We start from the raw sequence: 11,458 nt of genomic DNA on the forward strand, positions 1-11,458 counted from the left end.
TGTCCGCTCCCTCAACTTGAGACATCTGTGACATTGTGTTGTGTGACAAAACTGCACAGTATAAAGTGGCCTTTTATTGTCCCCAGCACAAGGTGCACCTGTGTAATGATCATGCCGTTTAATCAGCTTCTTGGTATGCCACACCTGTTTAGGTGGATGGATTATCTTGGCAAAGGAGAAATGCTCACTAACAGGGATGGAAACACATGTTGTGCACAAAATATGAAAGAAATATGTTTTTTGTGCGTATGGAAGAATTCTAGAATGTTTTATTTCAGCTCATTAAAAATGGGACCAACATGTTGCTTTATATTATTGTTCAGTATAGTTAGATATCTGATAGATAGATAGATATCTGATAGATAGGTAGATATCTGATAGATAGATAGATATCTGATAGATAGATATCTGATAGATAGATACATAGATATCTGATAGATAGGTAGATATCTGATAGATAGATATCTGATAGATAGATAGATAGATATCTGATAGATATCTGATAGATAGATATCTGATAGATAGATAGATAGATATCTGATAGATAGGTAGATATATAGATAGATAGATAGATAGATAGATAGGTAGATATCTGATAGATAGATAGATATCTGATAGATCGATATCTGTTAAAGAGATTTCTGATATATATCTATCTATCTATCTATCAGATATCTATCTACCTATCTATCAGATATCTATCTGTCTATCTATCAGATATATATCTATCTATCTATCTATCAGATATCTATCTATCTGATAGATAGACAGATAGATATCTGATAGATAGGTAGATAGATATCTGATAGATAGATAGATAGATATCTGATAGATAGACAGATAGATATCTGATAGATAGATAGATATATGATAGATAGATAGATATCTGATAGATATCTGATAGATAGATAGATATCTGATAGATAGATAGATATCTGATAGATAGATATCTGATAGATAGATATCTGATAGATAGATAGATATCTGATAGGTAGATAGATAGATAGATATCTGATAGATAGATAGATATATGATAGATAGGTAGATAGATATCTGATAGATAGATAGATAGATATCTGATAGATAGATATATAATATATAGATATCTGATATATAGATAGATAGATTTCTGATAGATAGATATCTGATAGATAGATTTCTGATAGATAGATAGATATCGGATAGATAGATAGATATATATCTGATAGATAGATAGATATCTGATAGATAGATATCTGATAGATAGATATCTGATAGATAGGTAGATATCTGATAGGTAGATAGATAGATAGATATCTGATAGATATCTGATAGATATCTTATAGATAGATAGATAGATATCTGATAGATAGATAGATATCTGATAGATATCTGATAGATAGATAGATAGATAGATATCTGATAGATAGATAGATAGATATCTGATAGATAGGTAGATATCTGATAGATAGATAGATATCTGATAGATAGATATCTGATAGATAGATATCTGATAGATATCTGGTAGATAGATAGATATCTGATAGATAGATAGATATCTGATAGGTAGATAGATAGAGATAGATAGATAGATATCTGATAGATAGATAGATAGATATCTGATAGATAGATAGATAGATATCTGATAGATAGATAGATAGATATCTGATAGATAGGTAGATATCTGATAGATAGATAGATATCTGATAGATAGATAGATATCTGATAGATAGATAGATAGATAGATAGATATCTGATAGATAGATAGATATCTGATAGATAGATAGATAGATATCTGATAGATAGATAGATAGATATCTGATAGATAGATATCTGATAGATAGATATCTGATAGATAGATATCTGATAGATAGATAGATATCTGATAGATAGATATCTGATAGATAGATATCTGATAGATAGATATCTGATAGATAGATTTCTGATAGATAGATATCTGATAGATAGATATCTGATAAAGAGATATCTGATAGATAGATATTTTATAGATAGATATATAGATATCTGATAGATAGATAGATATATATCTGATAGATAGATATCTGATAGATAGATAGATATCTCAAATCAAATCAAATCAAATCAAATTTTATTAGTCACATACACACATGGTTAGCAGATGTTAATGCGAGTGTAGCGAAATGCTTGTGCTTCTAGTTCCGACAATGCAGTAATAACCAACAAGTAATCTAACCTAACAATTCCACAACTACTACCTTATACACACACACAAGTGTAAAGGGATAAAGAATATATACATAAAGATATATGAATGAGTGGTGGTACAGAACGGCATGGCAAGATGCAGTAGATGGTATAGAGTACGGTATATACATATGAGATGAGTACTGTAGGGTATGTAAACATAAAGTGGCATAGTTTAAAGTGGCTAGTGGTACATGTATTACATAAAGATGGCAAGATGCAGTAGATGATATAGAGTACAGTATATACATATGAGATGGGTAATGTAGGGTATGTAAACATTATATTAAGTGGCATTGTTTAAAGTGGCTAGTGGTACATTTTTACATAATTTCCATCAATTCCCATTTTTAAAGTGGCTGGAGTTGAGTCAGTATGTTGGCAGCGGCCGCTAAATGTTAGTGGTGGCTGTTTAACAGTCTGATGGCCTTGAGATAGAAGCTGTTTTTCAGTCTCTCGGTCCCTGCTTTGATGCACCTGTACTGACCTCGCCTTCTGGATGATAGCGGGGTGAACAGGCAGTGGCTTGGGTGGTTGTTGTCCTTGATGATCTTTATGGCCTTCCTGTGACATCGGGTGGTGTAGGTGTCCTGGAGGGCAGGTAGTTTGCCCCCGGTGATGCGTTCTGCAGACCTCACTACCCTCTGGAGAGCCTTACGGTTGTGGGCGGAGCAGTTGCCGTACCAGGCGGTGATACAGCCCGACAGGATGCTCTCGATTGTGCATCTGTAGAAGTTTGTGAGTGCTTTTGGTGACAAGCCGAATTTCTTCAGCCTCCTGAGGTTGAAGAGGCGCTGCTGCGCCTTCTTCACAACGCTGTCTGTGTGGGTGGACCAATTCAGTTTGTCCGTGATGTGTACACCGAGGAACTTAAAACTTTCCACCTTCTCCACTACTGACCCGTCAATGTGGATAGGGGGGTGCTCCCTCTGCTGTTTCCTGAAGTCCACAATCATCTCCTTTGTTTTGTTGACGTTGAGTGTGAGGTTATTTTCCTGACACCACACTCCGAGGGCCCTCACCTCCTCCCTGTAGGCCGTCTCGTCGTTGTTGGTAATCAAGCCTACCACTGTAGTGTCATCCGCAAACTTGATGATTGAGTTGGAGGCGTGCATGGCCACGCAGTCGTGGGTGAACAGGGAGTACAGGAGAGGGCTCAGAACGCACCCTTGTGGGGCCCCAGTGTTGAGGATCAGCGGGGTGGAGATGTTGTTACCTACCCTCACCACCTGGGGGCGGCCCGTCAGGAAGTCCAGGACCCAGTTGCACAGGGCGGGGTCGAGACCCAGGGTCTCGAGCTTGATGACGAGTTTGGAGGGTACTATGGTGTTAAATGCTGAGCTGTAATCGATGAACAGCATTCTCACATGGGTATTCCTCTTGTCCAGATGGGTTAGGGCAGTGTGCAGTGTGGTTGCGATTGCGTCGTCTGTGGACCTATTGGGTCGGTAAGCAAATTGGAGTGGGTCTGGGGTGTCCGGTAGGGTGGAGGTGATATGGTCCTTGACTAGTCTCTCAAAGCACTTCATGATGGCGGAAGTGAGTGCTACGGGGCGGTAGTCGTTTAGCTCAGTTACCTTAGCTTTCTTGGGAACAGGAACAATGGTGGCCCTCTTGAAGCATGTGGGAACAGCAGACTGGGATAAGGATTGATTGAATATGTCCGTAAACACACCAGCCAGCTGGTCTGCGCATGCTCTGAGGACGCGGCTGGGAATGCCGTCTGGGCCTGCAGCCTTGCGAGGGTTAACACGTTTAAATGTTTTACTCACCTCGGCTGCAGTGAAGGAGAGCCCGCAGGTTTTGGTAGGGGGCCGTGTCAGTGGCACTGTATTGTCCTCAAAGCGGGCAAAAAAGTTGTTTAGCCTGTCTGGGAGCAAGACATCCTGGTCCGCGACGGGGCTGGTTTTCTTTTTGTAATCCGTGATTGACTGTAGACCCTGCCACATACCTCTTGTGTCTGAGCTGTTGAATTGCGACTCGATTTTGTCTCTGTACTGGGACTTAGCCTGTTTGATTGCCTTGCGGAGAGAATAGCTACACTGTTTGTATTCGGTCATGCTTCCGGTCACCTTGCCCTGGTTAAAAGCAGTGGTTCGCGCTTTCAGTTTCACGCGAATGCTGCCGTCAATCCACGGTTTCTGGTTTGGGAATGTTTTAATCGTTGCTGTGGGTACGACATCGTCAATGCACTTCCTAATGAACTCGCTCACCGAATCAGCATATTCGTCAATATTGTTGTTGGACGCAATGCGGAACATATTCCAATCCGCGTGATCGAAGCAGTCTTGAAGCGTGGATTCAGATTGGTCGGACCAGCGTTGAACAGACCTGAGCGCGGGAGCTTGTTGTTTTAGTTTCTGTTTGTAGGCTGGAATCAACAAAATGGAGTCGTGGTCAGCTTTTCCGAAAGGGGGGCGGGGGAGGGCCTTATATGCGTCGCGGAAATTAGTATAACAATGATCTAGGGTTTTTCCAGCCCTGGTAGCACAATCGATATGCTGATAGAATTTAGGGAGTTTTGTTTTTAGATTAGCCTTGTTAAAATCCCCAGCTACGATGAATGCAGCCTCAGGGTGTGTGGTTTCCAGTTTACAAAGAGTCAGATAAAGTTCGTTCAGGGCCATCGATGTGTCTGCTTGGGGGGGAATATATACGGCTGTGATTATGATTGAAGAGAATTCCCTTGGTAGATAATGCGGTCGACATTTTATTGTGAGGAGTTCTAGATCAGGTGAACAGAATGACTTGAGTTCCTGTGTGTTGTTATGATGATCACACCACGTCTCGTTAATCATAAGGCATACCCCCCCGCCCCTCTTCTTACCAGAAAGATGTTTGTTTCTGTCGGCGCGATGCATGAAGAAACCAGCTGGCTGCACCGACTCCGTTAGCGTCTCTTGAGTTAGCCATGTTTCCGTGAAGCAGAGCACGTTGCAATCCCTGATGTCTCTCTGGAATGCTACCCGTGCTCGGATTTCATCAACCTTATTGTCAAGAGACTGGACATTGGCGAGTAGTATGCTAGGGAGTGGAGCGCGATGTGCCCGTCTCCGAAGCCTGACCACGAGACCGCCTCGTTTGCCCCTTTTACGGCGTCGCACAGGGTCGCCGGCTGGGATCAGATCCATTGTATTGGGTGGAAGGCAAAACACTGGATCCGTTTCGGGAAAGTCATATTCCTGGAGGAACGATGATGAGTTGACGTTAATCGTATATTCAGTAGTTCCTCCCGACTGTATGTAATGAAACCTAAGATTACCTGGGGTACCGATGTAAGAAATAACACATAAAAAAACAAAATACTGCATATTTTCCAAGGAACGCGAAGCGAGGCGGCCATCTCTTTTTCGGCGCCGGAAGTCCATGATATCTGATAGATAGATAGATAGATAGGTAGATATCTGATAGATAGATAGATATCTGATAGATAGATATCTGATAGATATCTGATAGATAGATAGATAGATATCTGATAGATAGATAGATAGATAGATAGATATCTGATAGATATATTTCTGATAGATAGATATCTGATAGATAGATTTCTGATAGATAGATAGATATCTGATAGATAGATATCTGATAAAGAGATTTCTGATAGATAGATAGATATCTGATAGATATATATCTTATAGATAGATAGATAGATATCTGATAGATAGATAGATATACACTGCTCAAAAAAATAAAGGGAACACTTAAACAACACAATGTAACTCCAAGTCAATCACACTTCTGTGAAATCAAACTGTCCACTTAGGAAGCAACACTGATTGACAATAAATTTCACATGCTGTTGTGCAAATGGAATAGACAAAAGGTGGAAATTATAGGCAATTAGCAAGACACCCCCAATAAAGGAGTGGTTCTGCAGGTGGTGACCACAGACCACTTCTCAGTTCCTATGCTTCCTGGCTGATGTTTTGGTCACTTTTGAATGCTGGCGGTGCTCTCACTCTAGTGGTAGCATGAGACGGAGTCTACAACCCACACAAGTGGCTCAGGTAGTGCAGCTCATCCAGGATGGCACATCAATGCGAGCTGTGGCAAGAAGGTTTGCTGTGTCTGTCAGCGTAGTGTCCAGAGCATGGAGGCGCTACCAGGAGATAGGCCAGTACATCAGGAGACGTGGAGGAGGCCGTAGGAGGGCAACAACCCAGCAGCAGGACCGCTACCTCCGCCTTTGTGCAAGGAGGATCAGGAGGAGCACTGCCAGAGCCCTGCAAAATGACTTCCAGCAGGCCACAAATGTGCATGTGTCTGCTCAAACGGTCAGAAACAGACTAAGTAATAAGTGTATATTCTCTCTCTCCACCAGTTCTATGAGCTGTGTTGTTAGTGTATAGTCTCTCTCTCCACCAGTTATATGAGCTGTGTTGTTAGTGTATATTCTCTCTCTCCACCAGTTATATGAGCTGTGTTGTTAGTGTATATTCTCTCTCTCCACCAGTTATATGAGCTGTGTCGTTAGTGTATATTCTCTCTCTCCTCTCTCCACCAGTTATATGAGCTGTGTTGTTAGTGTATATTCTCTCTCTCCACCAGTTATATGAGCTGTGTCGTTAGTGTATATTCTCTCTCTCCACCAGTTCTATGAGCTGTGTTGTTAGTGTATATTCTCTCTCTCCACCAGTTATATGAGCTGTGTCGTTAGTGTATATTCTCTCTCTCCACCAGTTCTATGAGCTGTGTTGTTAGTGTATATTCTCTCTCTCCTCTCTCCACCAGTTATATGAGCTGTGTCGTTAGTGTATATTCTCTCTCTCCTCCAGTTCTATGAGCTGTGTTGTTAGTGTATATTCTCTCTCTCCACCAGTTCTATGAGCTGTGTTGTTAGTGTATATTCTCTCTCTCCACCAGTTCTATGAGCTGTGTTGTTAGTGTATATTCTCTCTCTCCTCCAGTTATATGAGCTGTGTTGTTAGTGTATATTCTCTCTCTCCACCAGTTATATGAGCTGTGTTGTTAGTGTATATTCTCTCTCTCCACCAGTTATATGAGCTGTGTTGTTAGTGTATATTCTCTCTCTCCTCCAGTTATATGAGCTGTGTTGTTAGTGTATATTCTCTCTCTCCACCAGTTATATGAGCTGTGTTGTTAGTGTATATTCTCTCTCTCCACCAGTTATATGAGCTGTGTTGTTAGTGTATATTCTCTCTCTCCTCCAGTTATATGAGCTGTGTTGTTAGTGTATATTCTCTCTCTCCTCTCTCCACCAGTTATATGAGCTGTGTTGTTAGTGTATATTCTCTCTCTCCACCAGTTATATGAGCTGTGTTGTTAGTGTATATTCTCTCTCTCCTCCAGTTATATGAGCTGTGTTGTTAGTGTATATTCTCTCTCTCCACCAGTTCTATGAGCTGTGTTGTTAGTGTATATTCTCTCTCTCCACCAGTTCTATGAGCTGTGTTGTTAATGTATATTCTCTCTCTCCTCCAGTTATATGAGCTGTGTTGTTAGTGTATATTCTCTCTCTCCACCAGTTCTATGAGCTGTGTTGTTAGTGTATATTCTCTCTCTCCTCCAGTTATATGAGCTGTGTTGTTAGTGTATATTCTCTCTCTCCTCCAGTTCTATGAGCTGTGTTGTTAGTGTATATTCTCTCTCTCCTCTCTCCTCCAGTTATATGAGCTGTGTTGTTAGTGTATATTCTCTCTCTCCTCCAGTTATATGAGCTGTGTTGTTAGTGTATATTCTCTCTCTCCTCTCTCCTCCAGTTCTATGAGCTGTGTTGTTAGTGTATATTCTCTCTCTCCTCTCTCCTCCAGTTCTATGAGCTGTGTTGTTAGTGTATATTCTCTCTCTCCACCAGTTATATGAGCTGTGTTGTTAGTGTATATTCTCTCTCTCCACCAGTTATATGAGCTGTGTTGTTAGTGTATATTCTCTCTCTCCTCCAGTTCTATGAGCTGTGTTGTTAGTGTATATTCTCTCTCTCCACCAGTTATATGAGCTGTGTTGTTAGTGTATATTCTCTCTCTCCTCTCTCCTCCAGTTATATGAGCTGTGTTGTTAGTGTATATTCTCTCTCTCCTCTCTCCTCCAGTTATATGAGCTGTGTTGTTAGTGTATATTCTCTCTCTCCTCCAGTTATATGAGCTGTGTTGTTAGTGTATATTCTCTCTCTCCTCCAGTTATATGAGCTGTGTTGTTAGTGTATATTCTCTCTCTCCACCAGTTATATGAGCTGTGTTGTTAGTGTATATTCTCTCTCTCCACCAGTTCTATGAGCTGTGTTGTTAGTGTATATTCTCTCTCTCCTCCAGTTATATGAGCTGTGTTGTTAGTGTATATTCTCTCTCTCCTCCAGTTCTATGAGCTGTGTTGTTAGTGTATATTCTCTCTCTCCACCAGTTCTATGAGCTGTGTTGTTAGTGTATATTCTCTCTCTCCACCAGTTATATGAGCTGTGTTGTTAGTGTATATTCTCTCTCTCCACCAGTTATATGAGCTGTGTTGTTAGTGTATATTCTCTCTCTCCACCAGTTCTATGAGCTGTGTTGTTAGTGTATATTCTCTCTCTCCTCTCTCCACCAGTTCTATGAGCTGTGTTGTTAGTGTATATTCTCTCTCTCCACCAGTTATATGAGCTGTGTTGTTAGTGTATATTCTCTCTCTCCTCCAGTTATATGAGCTGTGTTGTTAGTGTATATTCTCTCTCTCCACCAGTTATATGAGCTGTGTTGTTAGTGTATATTCTCTCTCTCCACCAGTTATATGAGCTGTGTTGTTAGTGTATATTCTCTCTCTCCACCAGTTATATGAGCTGTGTTGTTAGTGTATATTCTCTCTCTCCTCCAGTTATATGAGCTGTGTTGTTAGTGTATATTCTCTCTCTCCTCCAGTTCTATGAGCTGTGTTGTTAGTGTATATTCTCTCTCTCCTCCAGTTCTATGAGCTGTGTTGTTAGTGTATATTCTCTCTCTCCTCCAGTTATATGAGCTGTGTTGTTAGTGTATATTCTCTCTCTCCTCTCTCCTCCAGTTCTATGAGCTGTGTTGTTAGTGTATATTCTCTCTCTCCTCCAGTTATATGAGCTGTGTTGTTAGTGTATATTCTCTCTCTCCTCCAGTTATATGAGCTGTGTTGTTAGTGTATATTCTCTCTCTCCTCCAGTTATATGAGCTGTGTTGTTAGTGTATATTCTCTCTCTCCACCAGTTCTATGAGCTGTGTTGTTAGTGTATATTCTCTCTCTCCACCAGTTCTATGAGCTGTGTTGTTAGTGTATATTCTCTCTCTCCTCCAGTTATATGAGCTGTGTTGTTAGTGTATATTCTCTCTCTCCACCAGTTCTATGAGCTGTGTTGTTAGTGTATATTCTCTCTCTCCTCCAGTTATATGAGCTGTGTTGTTAGTGTATATTCTCTCTCTCCTCCAGTTCTATGAGCTGTGTTGTTAGTGTATATTCTCTCTCTCCTCTCTCCTCCAGTTATATGAGCTGTGTTGTTAGTGTATATTCTCTCTCTCCTCCAGTTATATGAGCTGTGTTGTTAGTGTATATTCTCTCTCTCCTCTCTCCTCCAGTTCTATGAGCTGTGTTGTTAGTGTATATTCTCTCTCTCCTCTCTCCTCCAGTTCTATGAGCTGTGTTGTTAGTGTATATTCTCTCTCTCCACCAGTTATATGAGCTGTGTTGTTAGTGTATATTCTCTCTCTCCACCAGTTATATGAGCTGTGTTGTTAGTGTATATTCTCTCTCTCCTCCAGTTCTATGAGCTGTGTTGTTAGTGTATATTCTCTCTCTCCACCAGTTATATGAGCTGTGTTGTTAGTGTATATTCTCTCTCTCCTCTCTCCTCCAGTTATATGAGCTGTGTTGTTAGTGTATATTCTCTCTCTCCTCTCTCCTCCAGTTATATGAGCTGTGTTGTTAGTGTATATTCTCTCTCTCCTCCAGTTATATGAGCTGTGTTGTTAGTGTATATTCTCTCTCTCCTCCAGTTATATGAGCTGTGTTGTTAGTGTATATTCTCTCTCTCCACCAGTTATATGAGCTGTGTTGTTAGTGTATATTCTCTCTCTCCACCAGTTCTATGAGCTGTGTTGTTAGTGTATATTCTCTCTCTCCTCCAGTTATATGAGCTGTGTTGTTAGTGTATATTCTCTCTCTCCTCCAGTTCTATGAGCTGTGTTGTTAGTGTATATTCTCTCTCTCCACCAGTTCTATGAGCTGTGTTGTTAGTGTATATTCTCTCTCTCCACCAGTTATATGAGCTGTGTTGTTAGTGTATATTCTCTCTCTCCACCAGTTATATGAGCTGTGTTGTTAGTGTATATTCTCTCTCTCCACCAGTTCTATGAGCTGTGTTGTTAGTGTATATTCTCTCTCTCCTCTCTCCACCAGTTCTATGAGCTGTGTTGTTAGTGTATATTCTCTCTCTCCACCAGTTATATGAGCTGTGTTGTTAGTGTATATTCTCTCTCTCCTCCAGTTATATGAGCTGTGTTGTTAGTGTATATTCTCTCTCTCCACCAGTTATATGAGCTGTGTTGTTAGTGTATATTCTCTCTCTCCACCAGTTATATGAGCTGTGTTGTTAGTGTATATTCTCTCTCTCCACCAGTTATATGAGCTGTGTTGTTAGTGTATATTCTCTCTCTCCTCCAGTTATATGAGCTGTGTTGTTAGTGTATATTCTCTCTCTCCTCCAGTTCTATGAGCTGTGTTGTTAGTGTATATTCTCTCTCTCCTCCAGTTCTATGAGCTGTGTTGTTAGTGTATATTCTCTCTCTCCTCCAGTTATATGAGCTGTGTTGTTAGTGTATATTCTCTCTCTCCTCTCTCCTCCAGTTCTATGAGCTGTGTTGTTAGTGTATATTCTCTCTCTCCTCCAGTTATATGAGCTGTGTTGTTAGTGTATATTCTCTCTCTCCTCCAGTTATATGAGCTGTGTTGTTAGTGTATATTCTCTCTCTCCTCCAGTTATATGAGCTGTGTTGTTAGTGTATATTCTCTCTCTCCACCAGTTCTATGAGCTGTGTTGTTAGTGTATATTCTCTCTCTCCTCCAGTTATATGAGCTGTGTTGTTAGTGTATATTCTCTCTCTCCTCCAGTTCTATGAGCTGTGTTGTTAGTGTATATTCTCTCTCTCCTCTCTCCTCCAGTTATATGAGCTGTGTTGTTAGTGTATATTCTCTCTCTCCTCCAGTTATATGAGCTGTGTTGTTAGTCTATATTCTCTCTCTCCTCTCTCCTCCAGTTATATGAGCTGTGTAGTTAGTGTATATTCTCTCTCTCCTCTCTCCT

The sequence above is a fragment of the Salvelinus alpinus genome, chromosome 31 (genome assembly GCF_045679555.1).
Source record: "Salvelinus alpinus chromosome 31, SLU_Salpinus.1, whole genome shotgun sequence".
Taxonomy (NCBI): domain Eukaryota; kingdom Metazoa; phylum Chordata; class Actinopteri; order Salmoniformes; family Salmonidae; genus Salvelinus; species Salvelinus alpinus.